A 17,568-nucleotide genomic window follows, 5' to 3' on the forward strand; every position below is an offset into this window, starting at 1 on the left:
TCAACTTCGGGGGAAGGTCCGACATTTTGAAGCGTTTACACAGTTTCTTAAACATGTGTGATTGGGATAGGAGAAAAAAAAACTTCCTCGTTTGCGCGATCGCGGTGGTTGCGTTGGTTTGGTCGGTTGTCTCGATGACGGCTTGATTGACCTCGAGAATCATCACGGTAGTTTTGTCTGTTGTCTCGATAGTTGGAGTTGTTGTTACGTGGGTTGTAGTCTCGTTTCGGGTCTTTGCTGTGGGCGTCATTGGCTACTGCCTCTTTCTGCACTCTGTTCGGGTGGGATGCGAAGAACGCAACATCAATGGGGTCGGCCTGACCGTTGTTGAGTGATTTCGATCTAAGTTCTTCAGTGACTGATCTGGCAGTTAAGTTTACCAGATTCCTCTCGGCCGATGGAACGCTGTCCCACACTGACAGGAAATGCCTGAAACTTGGCGGCAACGTTTGTAGCATTCTCACAATCAGTGCCTGTTCGGATATAAATCATAAGTTCCTTTCATACACACTTGATCGGTTACCTGTGAGTCTATAGAGTCACAGTCCGTGTAGACAATCAACAATCAACAATTTCTCGTACACATTCAATCAGTTACCTGTGATTTGTGATCACAGTCCATGTGTAGACTCACAAGTTTCTCGTACACATTCAATCAGTTACCTGTGATTTGGGATCACAGTCCATGTGCAGACTCAAAAATTTCTCGTACACATTCAATCAGTTACCTGTGATTTGTGATCACAGTCCATGTGTAGACTCAAAAGTTTCTCGTACACATTCAATCAGTTACCTGTGATTTGGGATCACAGTCCATGTGCAGACTCAAAAATTTCTCGTACACATTCAATCGGTTACCTGTGATTTGGAATCACAGTCCATGTGTAGACTCAAAAGTTTCTCGTGTTCACATGTGGTTCACAAGACCAAGATAAAAGTTCTAGTTGAAACATCTTATGTAATTACCTCATTTGGTTTCCTGTCGTAACCCAGGACTATCCCATCCAGTTTCTTTTGCTTCAGTTTCAGCATGACTGCAAATTTCCATTGCGGAAAATTCACTCCATTGAATTCTGTGGAATCACGTTTGCCCTCGGAATTCTCTGCCATTTTTTTTATTTAATTGTGTGGGCGTCAGCTGGGCCCATAACCTGTTGAGTTGAATAAAAGAGTTTACATGTTGCTGAATGTACTTTGTTCAACATACCAGGCTCTGTCTTATAGTCACACGTGTGCCAATACAATTTACCATTATTACATCCTCATTACACACGATTATTCACAGTACCTTAGTGACAGGAGAGACAGAGAGAGAAGAAGCTAGTGGCGAGCTTGACAGTAACGAGGAAAGGGTTGAGGTGGATGCTAAACAGCATCTCATCTGACGGGTGTGGGTTTTGCCGCTCAACAATAGGAAGAAACTCACTGCCATTAAGAAAACTGCCATAGACAAGTTTTTAAAGCAAAAAGTACGACGTGGAACGGCAGACGAAGCCGTCAACAACGATTAAACTTAAAAAACACGTAATTTGGAGTTGTTTGCTCTTTGCTACCACGTTTAATAAACTGTATTGGCAGCTATATCTGTTTTCGTTTCATTAATTAGCCCAATCCCCATTTTTGATCTGTTCCAATGCACCGTCTGTTTCAGAAACCTTGCATTGGCTTCAGTTCGTAACCGCACATATATGATGATTTGGTACAACATTGTTGTTTACATATGATTCTTTATCATGGTTAAACATTGGCTTCAAATAACGGTCTTTCAAGATGGAGATGAGTCAGGCACAAGATAGAGCCAATATTCCACCGATATTCCACCAAGGTCGTATTGGCCCAATGCTAAAATTGGACGAATGGTGGACCTGTCTCATATCGATCTTGCAACAACGTTAAATTTGCTTCCAGCACAATATTGGTCCAATGCAGCAATTGTTTCAGAAATCTCATGTTGGTTGCAGTTCGTAACCGCACATATGTGGTGCATTCGCACAAAGGTACACTTTCTCCTTACAGTAGATTCAGTGAGATGATGCTTACGATGCGCGAAATTATGAGAATTCGTCCAGATGTGTAAATAGACAATACGACCGGTTAGTATCGTTGAACTTCCTGGAATTGGAGACAATTAGTTGGGCTAGATTTATCCCGGCTGTGGACGTCGACCACACCGAGGAGCTACAATCAGAGGCGGCCTGAAAGTAGGATGGGACGGTCCAACGGTTGCGTCTTCTGGCATCTGCGGAATTGAGCCTAAACACGGATGTCGTCTGCAAATTCCTAATGGGTAAACGGTGAATGGTCCTGAATCCAGATACTTACAACATTTCCTATTCAAAAAAATATTCTAAGTCCACTGAAATACAAGTTACAAAGCCTGGACTCTCTACTGAGTCCAAGCCGACAACAAAGACAATTCAACGGGTATTTGACCTGAGGGGGAGGACTCAAGACTCGGGACAGGAAGGTTCAATGAAGAGACGCTTACTGTTTGAGTGTTTGTGAATGGATCATTGAGCTAACCTGAAATCGGCCAACTCAAGATGGTGTTTTGAGCCAGGACTCTTTTGTGCTTTCGTGGGGCCTCTAAAGTGAGAAATTCTCCCATGAGACTATTTCCTATAAACTCCGCTTACGCTTCGGCCTGGGGAGTTTTGTCAGATTGGTGTGTGGGAAGGCGTTCCGATCCCCTGTGCAATGACGTAACTGTGGTAGCAGCCTTTTTAGCCGACCAGGCAAATTCTAAGGCGTATAGCACGATTGGTGTTTATCGCTGGGCGGACCTCGATGGGCTGTCGTCGTTCATTTTGTATCAAGAAGTATACCAGAAGTGCAAGCATGGATGGTTCAGTGCTGGATGGTAGAATGCGCGCCCGCCACGCGGGCGGCCCGGGTTCGATCCCCAATCGATGCATTTTAATCACCGTTGCCTACGACACATTGGTAGAATCTATTCTATTGAGTTTATTTTGCTGATATTCTTGCGCAGTACGCGTAAGGACGGTTCTTAGTGGTTAGTGGTGGTTGAAGCAATCTCTTTAAGCGGACTCTTTTTTGTTTGCGAGATTGCTTTAGATTACTTAATCTTCCTTTGATCATACCAATTGGCGAATAAACCATTTGTAGGACAGAGAGGTACAAGTTATATCCATCGCCAGACTCTGTGTTTGTATCGTGGAAACCCAAGATAGTTATCGGTTCCAACTCGTCGTGTTCCAACTGCTGTGGTAATCGACATTCAGACGCGAATTTCCCCCCTTTTGTAAACTCACTTGGTTCTATACTCTCCCATTCCATAAACTGTAGTACTGTGTAGATCTAAAGTCACATTTTGATAAAAAGAAAAAAACAGCAGCTGACTACAATTCAAATTGAATTAGGATACATGTGTGTTGAGATAACAAGATATAGAAACAATGGTGATTAATGTTATTTGAACGTTGTATCCGTTTTAAAAGCCTAAACATACCTTCACAAGAAACATTTTTGCTTGATCTCGACGTGATTTGAACACGCAACCTCCTGATCTGGAGTCAGGCGCGCTACCGTTGCGCCACGAAATCTTGATTTTCGATGTAATTACTATCTTTATATTTTGGTAACTACGGTGTCTTTTATAAAGGAATAGATTCTGATGGTAAGATTGATTATCACACGAACACATTTAGTCTTTTGAAAGAGTCAGTCAGATTAGTCAGGTTATTTTTTTATATTTCCTTGGATCTTTTGATCGCCACAAGCCTTGATTTCCGTAATGAAAGCTAACAAGCTTAGGCATGATAGTCGGCTACAATAGATGGGTTGTCGTCGTGCAATTTGTATCAAGAAGTATACGTGAGGGGCAAGCATCGATGGTTCAGTGGTAGAATGCTCGCCTGCCACGCGGGCGGCCCGGGTTCGATTCCCGGTCGATGCATTTTAATCACCATTGCCCAAAACAGATTGGTAGAATCTACTCTATTGAGTTTAGTTTGCTGATATTCTTGCGCAGTACGTATAAGGACGGTACTTAGTGGTTAGTGGTGGTTGAAGCAATCTCTTTAAGCGGACTCTTTTTTGTTTGCCAGATTGGTTTAGATTACTTAATCTTCCTTTGATCATACCAATTGGCGAAAAACCATTTGTAGGACAGAGAGGTACAAGTTATATCCATCGCCAGACTCTGTGTTTGTATCGTGGAAACCCAAGATAATTATCGGTTCAAACTCGTCGTGTTCCAACTGCTGTGGTAATCGACATTCAGACGCAAATGTTCCCCCTTTTGTAAACTCACTTGGTTCTATGCTCTCCCATTCCAAAAACTGTAGTCCCGTGTAGATCTAAAGTCACATTTTGATAAAAAGAAAAAAAAACAGCTGACTAAGATTCAAATTGAATTAGGATACATGTGTGTTGAGATAACAAGATATAAAAAACAATGGTGATTAATGTTATTTGAACGTTACATCCGTTTTAAAAGCCTAAACATACCTTCACAAGAAACATTTTTGCTTGATCTCGACGTGATTTGAACACGCAACCTCCTGATCTGGAGTCAGGCGCGCTACCGTTGCGCCACGAAATCTTGATTTTCAATGTAATTACTATCGTTATATTTTGGGAACTACGGTGGGTTTTATAAAGGAATAGATTCTGATGGTAAGATTGATTATCACACGAACACATTTAGTCTTTTGAAAGAGTCAGTCAGATTAGTCAGGTAATTTTTTTATATTTCCTTGGATCTTTTGATCGCCACAAGCCTTGATTTCCGTAATGAAAGCTAACAAGCTTTGGCATGATAGTCGGCTACAATAGATGGGTTCGGCGGCCCGGGTTCGATTCCCGGTCGATGCATTTTAATCACCATTGCCCAAGACAGATTGGTAGAATCTACTCTATTGAGTTTAGTTTGCTGATATTCTTGCGCAGTACGTATAAGGACGGTACTTAGTGGTTAGTGGTGGTTGAAGCAATCTCTTTAAGCGGACTCTTTTTTGTTTGCCAGATTGGTTTAGATTACTTAATCTTCCTTTGATCATACCAATTGGCGAAAAACCATTTGTAGGACAGAGAGGTACAAGTTATATCCATCGCCAGACTCTGTGTTTGTATCGTGGAAACCCAAGATAGTTATCGGTTCAAACTCGTCGTGTTCCAACTGCTGTGGTAATCGACATTCAGACGCAAATGTTCCCCCTTTTGTAAACTCACTTGGTTCTATGCTCTCCCATTCCAAAAACTGTAGTCCCGTGTAGATCTAAAGTCACATTTTGATAAAAAGAAAAAAAAAACAGCTGACTAAGATTCAAATTGAATTAGGATACATGTGTGTTGAGATAACAAGATATAAAAAACAATGGTGATTAATGTTATTTGAACGTTACAACCGTTGTAAAAGCCTAAACATACCTTCACAAGAAACATTTTGGCTTGATCTCCACGTGATTTGAACACGCAACCTCCTGATCTGGAGTCAGGCGCGCTACCGTTGCGCCACGAAATCTTGATTTTCAATGTAATTACTATCGTTATATTTTGGGAACTACGGTGGGTTTTATAAAGGAATAGATTCTGATGGTAAGATTGATTATCACACGAACACATTTAGTCTTTTGAAAGAGTCAGTCAGATTAGTCAGGTAATTTTTTTATATTTCCTTGGATCTTTTGATCGCCACAAGCCTTGATTTCCGTAATGAAAGCTAACAAGCTTTGGCATGATAGTCGGCTACAATAGATGGGTTGTCGTCGTGCAATTTTTATCAAGAAGTATACGTGAGGGGCAATCATCGATGGTTCAGTGGTAGAATGCTCTCCTTCCACGCGGGCGGCCCGGGTTCGATTCCCGGTCGATGTATTTTAATCACCATTGCCCAAGACAGATTGGTAGAATCTACTCTATTGAGTTTAGTTTGCTGATATTCTTGCGCAGTACGTATAAGGACGGTACTTAGTGGTTAGTGGTGGTTGAAGCAATCTCTTTAAGCGGACTCTTTTTTGTTTGCCAGATTGGTTTAGATTACTTAATCTTCCTTTGATCATACCAATTGGCGAAAAACCATTTGTAGGACAGAGAGGTACAAGTTATATCCATCGCCAGACTCTGTGTTTGTATCGTGGAAACCCAAGATAGTTATCGGTTCAAACTCGTCGTGTTCCAACTGCTGTGGTAATCGACATTCAGACGCAAATGTTCCCCCTTTTGTAAACTCACTTGGTTCTATGCTCTCCCATTCCAAAAACTGTAGTCCCGTGTAGATCTAAAGTCACATTTTGATAAAAAGAAAAAAAAAACAGCTGACTAAGATTCAAATTGAATTAGGATACATGTGTGTTGAGATAACAAGATATAGAAACAATGGTGATTAATGTTATTTGAACGTTGTATCCGTTTTAAAAGCCTAAACATACCTTCACAAGAAATATTGTTACTTGATCTCGACGTGATTTGAACACGCAACCTCCTGATCTGGAGTCAGGCGCGCTACCGTTGCACCACGAAATCTTGATTTTCGATGTAATTACTATCGTTATATTTCGGGAACTACGGTGTCTTTTATAAAGGAATAGATTCTGATTGTAAGATTGATTATCACACGAACACATTTAGTCTTTTGAAAGAGTCAGTCAGATTAGTCAGGTTATTTTTTTATATTTCCTTGGATCTTTTGATCGTCACAAGCCTTGATTTCCGTAATGAAAGCTAACAAGCTTAGGCATGATAGTCGGCTACAATAGATAGGTTGTCGTCGTGCAATTTGTATCAAGAAGTATACATGAAGGGCAAGCATCGATGGTTCAGTGGTAGAATGCTCGCCTGCCACGCGGGCGGCCCGGGTTCGATTCCCGGTCGATGCATTTTAATCACCAATGCCCAAGACAGTTTGGTAGAATCTACTCTATTGAGTTTAGTTTGCTGATATTCTTGCGCAGTACGTATAAGGACGGTACTTAGTGATTAGTGGTGGTTGAAGCAATCTCTTTAAGCGGACTCTTTTTTGTTTGCCAGATTGGTTTAGATTACTTAATCTTCCTTTGACCATACCAATTGGCGAAAAACCATTTTTAGGACAGAGAGGTACAAGTTATATCCATCGCCAGACTCTGTGTTTGTATCGTGGAAACCCAAGATAGTTATCGGTTCAAACTCGTCGTGTTCCAACTGCTGTGGTAATCGACATTCAGACGCAAATGTTCCCCCTTTTGTAAACTCACTTGGTTCTATGCTCTCCCATTCCAAAAACTGTAGTCCCGTGTAGATCTAAAGTCACATTTTGATAAAAAGAAAAAAAAACAGCTGACTAAGATTCAAATTGAATTAGGATACATGTGTGTTGAGATAACAAGATATAAAAAACAATGGTGATTAATGTTATTTGAACGTTACAACCGTTGTAAAAGCCTAAACATACCTTCACAAGAAACATTTTGGCTTGATCTCCACGTGATTTGAACACGCAACCTCCTGATCTGGAGTCAGGCGCGCTACCGTTGCGCCACGAAATCTTGATTTTCAATGTAATTACTATCGTTATATTTTGGGAACTACGGTGGGTTTTATAAAGGAATAGATTCTGATGGTAAGATTGATTATCACACGAACACATTTAGTCTTTTGAAAGAGTCAGTCAGATTAGTCAGGTAATTTTTTTATATTTCCTTGGATCTTTTGATCGCCACAAGCCTTGATTTCCGTAATGAAAACTAACAAGCTTAGGCATGATAGTCGGCTACAATAGATGGGTTGTCGTCGTGCAATTTTTATCAAGAAGTATACGTGAGGGGCAATCATCGATGGTTCAGTGGTAGAATGCTCTCCTTCCACGCGGGCGGCCCGGGTTCGATTCCCGGTCGATGTATTTTAATCACCATTGCCCAAGACAGATTGGTAGAATCTACTCTATTGAGTTTAGTTTGCTGATATTCTTGCGCAGTACGTATAAGGACGGTACTTAGTGGTTAGTGGTGGTTGAAGCAATCTCTTTAAGCGGACTCTTTTTTGTTTGCCAGATTGGTTTAGATTACTTAATCTTCCTTTGATCATACCAATTGGCGAAAAACCATTTGTAGGACAGAGAGGTACAAGTTATATCCATCGCCAGACTCTGTGTTTGTATCGTGGAAACCCAAGATAGTTATCGGTTCAAACTCGTCGTGTTCCAACTGCTGTGGTAATCGACATTCAGACGCAAATGTTCCCCCTTTTGTAAACTCACTTGGTTCTATGCTCTCCCATTCCAAAAACTGTAGTCCCGTGTAGATCTAAAGTCACATTTTGATAAAAGGAAAAAAAAACAGCTGACTAAGATTCAAATTGAATTAGGATACATGTGTGTTGAGATAACAAGATATAGAAACAATGGTGATTAATGTTATTTGAACGTTGTATGCGTTTTAAAAGCCAAAACATACCTTCACAAGAAATAAAATATTTTTGCGTGATCTCGACGTGATTTGAACACGCAACCTCCTGATCTGGAGTCAGGCGCGCTACCGTTGCGCCACGAAATCTTGATTTTCGATGTAATTACTATCCCTATATTTTGGTAACTACGGTGTCTTTTATAAAGGAATAGATTCTGATGGTAAGATTGATTATCACACGAACACATTTAGTCTTTTGAAAGAGTCAGTCAGATTAGTCAGGTTATTTTTTTATATTTCCTTAGATCTTTTGATCGCCACAAGCCTTGATTTCCGTAATGAAAGCTAACAAGCTTAGGCATGATAGTCGGCTACAATAGATGGGTTGTCGTCGTGCAATTTGTATCAAGAAGTATACGAGAGGGGTAAGCATCGATGGTTCACTGGTAGAATGCTCGCCTGCCACGCGGGCGGCCCGGGTTCGATTCCCGATCGATGCATTTTAATCACCATTGCCCAAGACAGATTGGTAGAATCTACTCTATTGAGTTTAGTTTCCTGATATTCTTGCGCAGTACGTATAAGGACGGTACTTAGTGGTTAGTGGTGGTTGAAGCAATCTCTTTAAGCGGACTCTTTTTTGTTTGCCAGATTGGTTTAGATTACTTAATCTTCCTTTGATCATACCAATTGGCGAAAAACCATTTGTAGGACAGAGAGGTACAAGTTATATCCATCGCCAGACTCTGTGTTTGTATCGTGGAAACCCAAGATAGTTATCGGTTCAAACTCGTCGTGTTCCAACTGCTGTGGTAATCGACATTCAGACGCAAATGTTCCCCCTTTTGTAAACTCACTTGGTTCTATGCTCTCCCATTCCAAAAACTGTTGTCCCGTGTAGATCTAAAGTCACATTTTGATAAAAAGAAAAAAAAAACAGCTGACTAAGATTCAAATTGAATTAGGATACATGTGTGTTGAGATAACAAGATATAGAAACAATGGTGATTAATGTTATTTGAACGTTATATCCGTTTTAAAAGCCTAAACATACCTTTACAAGAAATATTTTTGCTTGATCTCGACGTGATTTGAACACGCAACCTCCTGATCTGGAGTCAGCCGCGCTACCGTTGCTCCACGAAATCTTGATTTTCGATGTAATTACTATCGTTATATTTTAGGAACTACGGTGTCTTTTATAAGGGAATGAATATCCCAAATATCCCAATCAGCTAAAAGCCAACGAACTGCGTAAAATTTTTCTTCATATTGGACCAGTAATCTTCAAGGGAATTTTATAAACAGAAAAGTAAACCCATTTTTGTATTAAGAGTTGGAAATTCGTATTCTCTGCTCTAGTATACGTTGTCTAAAACCTACTCTTAATTGGCTCAAGATTTTTTGCAATATTTTACTTTTCAATTTGGAGAAATTTATAGCAAGAACCACCTCATTCACAATGTTCATTCACTCATTCATTTAGTTGATGACTTGAGATCGATGGCTCACTTAATTAATTTTTTCTCTGCTTTTCCATATGAAACTTTCTGGGGTCACGTGAAGATGCTTTAAAAATGCTTTTTAAAATTGGGTTCCGTCTTTTGCAATGATAACAACTAATAAATAATAAATAATAACACTAGTATTTCCCCATATGGATTTCAGAGTTTGGCGTAATGTTGTATTCAGCTCGTCATTTCATAGATCAATGTCGTACAGAAATGCAGTATTTGCAGAAGGTTGGTTCACCGATGTAACTTAAATTTTGCAGTGTAATTTTCAAGCTGGGTCCTATGCTAAACCAATGTAGGAATTCAACTACTGCGAATAATCCTCACTTTAATATGTAATGTTGGCAAAATTGTGGCTATGATTAGAATTTTTGTATTGGACTGGCAAGTTTGACCAAATGCGGTACCAAACTCTTCATCATTATGTCTGCTTTGGTCTAAGCTGAGAAAATCGGTGTCAGCGGAATGTTGGTTAACCTATCAGAAACTTGTCCCTATTCTAAACTAATCTTGAAATCCTTTCATTACAAATTATTTGTTGGATACATTGGTTATCTGCGATGTACAAAACATGAAAATCTCAATGGTGCATACAGACATTAGGTTGGTAGCGGGGTACTTACATTGGTTGAACCTAACTTTTCAAACGTGGCCCAATTTGCATATTGGCCTGGCTGTTTAAAACGTAATTCCAATATTTTTCAAGCCGTGACCCCATTTGCATTCATTTAAATAGATTAACCAACGCTAACCTTACCGAAATGAACATAGGCTTGACATATTGGGCAATATTGCGAGCAATATTGTTTCTTGCCCGTGAATCAGGCACGTCAGTTGATGTTGATTTCCACCATGGCCCACCAAGTTATCCGATTTTGCAACAATATTGTGTTTTTGATCCAAACAAGTGAAATGGCTAATTATGCCCCTTCCCAGAACCTAATTTTGTAAAAAACAGAACCAAAACGAAACTGCCAAATACTAATTATGCCGAGCCTTCATCATCATCATCGGAGCGTCCGGCAACAAAGAAGTCTAACAAGTAGTGCAAGTTACACCTGTAGCTCCACGTATTCCCCAAGGTACATTCATTATGGAATTTTGTTATATTTTTCTCTCAATACAGTGTTCATGTTGCCTTGTGTATTTCAGGAAATAAAGTTAACTCGGAACCGAAAAGTGAAAGAGAGTAACCATAAGGAAAAGGGTGGTGGCTCTACAACACAAGCAGGTGATTCTATACGGGTTTTGAAGGTGATATGGTGAAATAGCATACTATTTTTTCTTCATTGCAGAAGCTCTAAAAAACCTAACAACGGCAACATCAAATAAGACTGTAACCAAAGCCCAGAAGTCAAAAGGTACGATATGTAATAATTTGAATTATGAAACTGTAAGTCCAGATTATAACTTTTTATATTTGTGGTATAGTAACTCCTGCTGAAAAGCCAGAGTCTGATTCGTCTGTTCTGTAACAAGCTCACCCTTCTGTCCCTTTAGAAAGAGTTATGAAAATCTAAATCACAATAGCTCTGAAGAATCTACGACAGAGGACTAGGTGAAAGAAAGGAATTCAAATGACTGAAATACGCCTTCAGAACGGGAACTCATCCAGCAAAAGAAGAAGGGGGAGGGGGTGTTTCACGAACAAGATGAAGAGACCAGAAGATGAAACGGTAACTCAACCGATAGAAGGGGGTGTGCTCACGTCCAAATGAGAGAAACCAGAGAAATTTTGGTGTAAAACGACGAGGTAATACAGGATGTTATTTCTGTAAGCGATGAAGACATATTGGGTAAGGAAAATGTCTTTATTGGTACACCTAAGTGACAACTACTAAAGATTTCTTTTGTTTACTTGTTTGTTGTTGTAGTAATCCAGCAGGCAGAAAAAGCAATGTTGGTACAGGTTGACGTTGCAAAAATGCTTATTGAGATCAAAATGGGAATACAGCAGCTGACTGACTTGTTCATGACGAGGAGACTTGAAATCGCTACCAACCTGCCTACACCAATTAATGGCTCGCCATGCTCAACTGACTGTGCCGATGAGTTGCCTGTGACAACTCAGACGTTTTTCGAGGAACTTGAAGTTAAGATGAGGAATGATGCAACGCTAAAGACACAAATCAGAAACGTCCTGACCCTGGTGAGGACCAACAAGAGCCTAAAGGCTATTGTCAGAAATGTATTAAAGAGCCTTATGTCTAAAGAGCTCAGAATGATGTACTTCCCCCGTAAAAAAACTAAAGTTAAACACGTCTTTACTGATATGTAGATGATTTGTTCCTTTGTAATCGGTAAACTTTTAAAGCAATTCCCTTTTTTCTACCTGTTTTAATCTTTTTTGTTTACTCTTTAATTTAGACATAATTTGGCGTTGGGCCAGCAACACCAGCCAAGAGTTGACAAACGACACCATTCTAAAGGAAATGGGATTAGACACTTTCGCTAATGCAGCGGATGAGGACGGTGGGGTCGCTGATAGGAAGAAACTCACTGCCATTAAGAAAACTGCCATAGACAAGTTTTTAAAGCAAAAAGTACGACGTGGAACGGCAGACGAAGCCGTCAACAACGATTAAACTTAAAAAACACGTAATTTGGAGTTGTTTGCTCTTTGCTACCACGTTTTATAAACTGTATTGGCAGCTATATCTGTTTTCGTTTCATTAATTAGCCCAATCCCCATTTTTTATCTGTTCCAATGCACCGTCTGTTTCAGAAACCTTGCATTGGCTTCAGCTCGTAACCGCACATATATGGTGATTTGGTACAACATTGTTGTTTACATATGATTCTTTATCATGGTTAAACATTGGCTTCAAATAACGGTCTTTCAAGATGGAGATGAGTCAGGCACAAGATAGAGCCAATATTCCACCGATATTCCACCAAGGTCGTATTGGCCCAATGCTAAAATTGGAGGAATGGTGGACCTGTCTCATATCGATCTTGGAACAACGTTAAATTTGCTTCCAGCACAATATTGGTCCAATGCAGCAATTGTTTCAGAAATCTCATGTTGGTTGCAGTTCGTAACCGCACATATGTGGTGCATTCGCACAAAGGTACACTTTCTCCTTACAGTAGATTCAGTGAGATGATGCTTACGATGCGCGAAATGATGAGAATTCGTCCAGATGTGTAAATAGACAATACGACCGGTTAGTATCGTTGAACTTCCTGGAATTGGAGACAATTAGTTGGGCTAGATTTATCCCGGCTGTGGACGTCGACCACACCGAGGAGCTACAATCAGAGGCGGCCTGAAAGTAGGATGGGACGGTCCAACGGTTGCGTCTTCTGGCATCTGCGGAATTGAGCCTAAACACGGATGTCGTCTGCAAATTCCCAATGGGTAAACGGTGAATGGTCCTGAATCCAGATACTTACAACATTTCCTATTCAAAAAAAATATTCTAAGTCCACTCAAATACAAGTTACAAAGCCTGGACTCTCTACTGAGTCCAAGCCGACAACAAAGACAATTCAACGGGTATTTGACCTGAGGGGGAGGACTCAAGACTCGGGACAGGAAGGTTCAATGAAGAGACGCTTACTGTTTGAGTGTTTGTGAATGGATCATTGAGCTAACCTGAAATCGGCCAACTCAAGATGGTGTTTTGAGCCAGGACTCTTTTGTGCTTTCGTGGGGCCTCTAAAGTGAGAAATTCTCCCATGAGACTATTTCCTATAAACTCCGCTTACGCTTCGGCCTGGGGAGTTTTGTCAGATTGGTGTGTGGGAAGGCGTTCCGATCCCCTGTGCAATGACGTAACTGTGGTAGAAGCCTTTTTAGCCGACCAGGCAAATTCTAAGGCGTATAGCACGATTGGTGTTTATCGCTGGGCGGACCTCGATGGGCTGTCGTCGTTCATTTTGTATCAAGAAGTATACCAGAAGTGGAGCATAGATAGTTCAGTGCTAGAATACGCGCCCGCCACGCGGGCGGCCCGGGTTCGATTCCCAATCGATGCATTTTAATCACCGTTGCCTACGACAGATTGGTAGAATCTACTCTATTGAGTTTATTTTGCTGATATTCTTGCGCAGTACGCGTAAGGACGGTTCTTAGTGGTTAGTGGTGGTTGAAGCAATCTCTTTAAGCGGACTCTTTTTTGTTTGCGAGATTGGTTTAGATTACTTAATCTTCCTTTGATCATACCAATTGGCGAATAAACCATTTGTAGGACAGAGAGGTACAAGTTATATCCATCGCAAGACTCTGTGTTTGTATCGTGGAAACCCAAGATAGTTATCGGTTCAAACTCGTCGTGTTCCAACTGCTGTGGTAATCGACATTCAGACGCAAATGTTCCCCCTTTTGTAAACTCACTTGGTTCTATGCTCTCCCATTCCAAAAACTGTAGTCCCGTGTAGATCTAAAGTCACATTTTGATAAAAAGAAAAAAAAAACAGCTGACTAAGATTCAAATTGAATTAGGATACATGTGTGTTGAGATAACAAGATATAGAAACAATGGTGATTAATGTTATTTGAACGTTGTATCCGTTTTAAAAGCCTAAACATACCTTCACAAGAAATAAAATAATTTTGCTTGATCTCGACGTGATTTGAACACGCAACCTCCTGATCTGGAGTCAGGCGCGCTACCGTTGCGCCACGAAATCTTGATTTTCGATGTAATTACTATCTTTATATTTTGGTAACTACGGTGTCTTTTATAAAGGAATAGATTCTGATGGTAAGATTGATTATCACACGAACACATTTAGTCTTTTGAAAGAGTCAGTCAGATTAGTCAGGTTATTTTTTTATATTTCCTTGGATCTTTTGATCGCCACAAGCCTTGATTTTCGTAATAAAAGCTAACAAGCTTAGGCATGATAGTCGGCTACAATAGATGGGTTGTCGTCGTGCAATTTGTATTAAGAAGTATACGAAAGGGGTAAGCATCGATGGTTCAGTGGTAGAATGCACGCCTGCCTCGCGGGCGGCCCGGGTTCGATTCCCGGTCGATGCATTTTAATCACCATTGCCCAAGACAGATTGGTAGAATCTACTCTATTGAGTTTAGTTTGCTGATATTTTTGCGCAGTACGTAAAAGGACGGTACTTAGTGGTTAGTGGTGGTTGAAACAATCTCTTTAAGCGGACTCTTTTTTGTTTGCCAGATTGGTTTAGATTACGTAATCTTCCTTTGATCATACCAATTGGCGAATAAACCATTTGTAGGACAGAGAGGTACAAGTTATATCCATCGCCAGACTCTGTGTTTGTATCGTGGAAACCCAAGATAGTTATCGGTTCAAACTCGTCGTGTTCCAACTGCTGTGGTAATCGACATTCAGACGCAAATGTTCCCCCTTTTGTAAGCTCACTTGGTTCTATGCTCTCCCATTCCAAAAACTGTAGTCCCGTGTAGATCTAAAGTCAAATTTTGATAAAAAGAAAAAAAAACAGCTGACTAAGATTCAAATTGAATTAGGATACATGTGTGTTGAGATAACAAGATACAGAAACAATGGTGATTAATGTTATTTGAACGTTATATCCGTTTTAAAAGCCTAAACATATCTTCACAAGAAATATTTTTGTTTGATCTCGACGTGATTTGAACACGCAACCTCCAGATCTGGAGTCAGGCGCGCTACCGTTGCGCCACGAAATCTTGATTTTCGATGTAATTACTATCGTTATATTTTGGGAACTACGGTGTCTTTTATAAAGGAATAGATTCTGATGGTAAGATTGATTATCACACGAACACATTTAGTCTTTTGAAAGAGTCAGTCAGATTAGTCAGGTTATTTTTTTATATTTCCTTGGATCTTTTGATCGCCACAAGCCTTGATTTTCGTAATAAGAGCTAACAAGCTTAGGCATGATAGTCGGCTACAATAGATGGGTTGTCGTCGTGTAATTTGTATCAAGAAGTATACGAAAGGAGTAAGCATCGATGGTTCAGTGGTAGAATGCTCGCCTGCCACGCGGGCGGCCCGGGTTCGATTCCCGGACGATGCATTTTAATCACCATTGCCCAAGACAGATTGGTAGAATCTACTCTAATGAGTTTAGTTTGCTGATATTCTTGCGCAGTACGTATAAGGACGGTACTTAGTGGTTAGTGGTGGTTGAAGCAATCTCTTTAAGCGGACTCTTTTTTGTTTGCCAGATTGGTTTAGATTACTTAATCTTCCTTTGACCATACCAATTGGCGAAAAACCATTTGTAGGACAGAGAGGTACAAGTTATATCCATCGCCAGACTCTGTGTTTGTATCGTGGAAACCCAAGATAGTTATCGGTTCAAACTCGTCGTGTTCCAACTGCTGTGGTAATCGACATTCAGACGCAAATGTTCCCCCTTTTGTAAACTCACTTGGTTCTATGCTCTCCCATTCCAAAAACTGTAGTCCCGTGTAGATCTAAAGTCACATTTTGATAAAAAGAAAAAAAAAACAGCTGACTAAGATTCAAATTGAATTAGGATACATGTATGTTGAGATAACAAGATATAGACACAATGGTGATTAATGTTATTTGAACGTTATATCCGTTTTAAAAGCCTAAACATACCTTCACAAGAAACATTTTTGCTTGATCTCGACGTGATTTGAACACGCAACCTCCTGATCTGGAGTCAGGCGCGCTACCGTTGCGCCACGAAATCTTGGTTTTCAATTTAATTACTATCGTTATATTTTGGGAACTACGGTGTCTTTTATAAAGGAATAGATTCTGATGGTAAGATTGATTATCACATGAACACATTTAGTCTTTTGAAAGAGTCAGTCAGATTAGTCAGGTTATTTTTTTATATTTCCTTGGATCTTTTGATCGCCACAAGCCTTGATTTTCGTAATAAAAGCTAACAAGCTTAGGCATGATAGTCGGCTACAATAGATGGGTTGTCGTCGTGCAATTTGTATCAAGAAGTATACGAAAGGGTTAAGCATCGATGGTTCAGTGGTAGAATGCACGCCTGCCTCGCGGGCGGCCCGGGTTCGATTCCCGGTCGATGCATTTTAATCACCATTGCCCAAGACAGATTGGTAGAATCTACTCTATTGAGTTTAGTTTGCTGATATTCTTGCGCAGTACGTAAAAGGACGGTACTTAGTGGTTAGTGGTGGTTGAAACAATCTCTTTAAGCGGACTCTTTTTTGTTTGCCAGATTGGTTTAGATTACTTAATCTTCCTTTGATCATACCAATTGGCGAATAAACCATTTGTAGGACAGAGAGGTACAAGTTATATCCATCGCCAGACTCTGTGTTTGTATCGTGGAAACCCAAGATAGTTATCGGTTCAAACTCGTCGTGTTCCAACTGCTGTGGTAATCGACATTCAGACGCAAATGTTCCCCCTTTTGTAAACTCACTTGGTTCTATGCTCTCCCATTCCAAAAACTGTAGTCCCGTGTAGATCTAAAGTCACATTTTGATAAAAAGAAAAAAAAACAGCTGACTAAGATTCAAATTGAATTAGGATACATGTGTGTTGAGATAACAAGATATAGAAACAATGGTGATTAATGTTATTTGAACGTTATATCCGTTTTAAAAGCATAAACAATCCTTCACAAGAAACATTTTTGCTTGATCTCTACGTGATTTGAACACGCAACCTCCTGATATGGAGTCAGGCGCGCTACCGTTGCGCCACGAAATCTTGATTTTCAATGTAATTACTATCGTTATATTTTAGGAACTACGGTGTCTTTTATAAGGGAATGAATATCC

The 17,568-nt window shown here is 40.2% G+C and overlaps 7 non-coding genes across 7 annotated transcripts; 2 read left to right on the forward strand and 5 right to left on the reverse strand.

Moving 5' to 3' along the window:
• Positions 1 to 3,491: 3,491 nt before the first annotated feature.
• On the reverse strand, positions 3,492 to 3,563 carry Trnaw-cca. The gene has a single exon. It is a non-coding gene; the product is annotated as a tRNA-Trp (tRNA).
• A 282-nt stretch (positions 3,564 to 3,845) lies between these two features.
• Positions 3,846 to 3,916, forward strand: Trnag-gcc. The gene has a single exon. It is a non-coding gene; the product is annotated as a tRNA-Gly (tRNA).
• Positions 3,917 to 4,492: 576 nt separating this feature from the next.
• Positions 4,493 to 4,564, reverse strand: Trnaw-cca. Its single transcript has one exon. It is a non-coding gene; the product is annotated as a tRNA-Trp (tRNA).
• Positions 4,565 to 6,768: 2,204 nt separating this feature from the next.
• Positions 6,769 to 6,839, forward strand: Trnag-gcc. Its single transcript has one exon. It is a non-coding gene; the product is annotated as a tRNA-Gly (tRNA).
• Positions 6,840 to 8,420: 1,581 nt separating this feature from the next.
• On the reverse strand, positions 8,421 to 8,492 carry Trnaw-cca. Its single transcript has one exon. It is a non-coding gene; the product is annotated as a tRNA-Trp (tRNA).
• Positions 8,493 to 14,422: 5,930 nt separating this feature from the next.
• On the reverse strand, positions 14,423 to 14,494 carry Trnaw-cca. Its single transcript has one exon. It is a non-coding gene; the product is annotated as a tRNA-Trp (tRNA).
• A 1,930-nt stretch (positions 14,495 to 16,424) lies between these two features.
• Positions 16,425 to 16,496, reverse strand: Trnaw-cca. The gene has a single exon. It is a non-coding gene; the product is annotated as a tRNA-Trp (tRNA).
• Positions 16,497 to 17,568: the final 1,072 nt, after the last annotated feature.

Source organism: Daphnia pulex, chromosome 10 (genome assembly GCF_021134715.1).
Source record: "Daphnia pulex isolate KAP4 chromosome 10, ASM2113471v1".
Lineage (NCBI taxonomy): Eukaryota > Metazoa > Arthropoda > Branchiopoda > Diplostraca > Daphniidae > Daphnia > Daphnia pulex.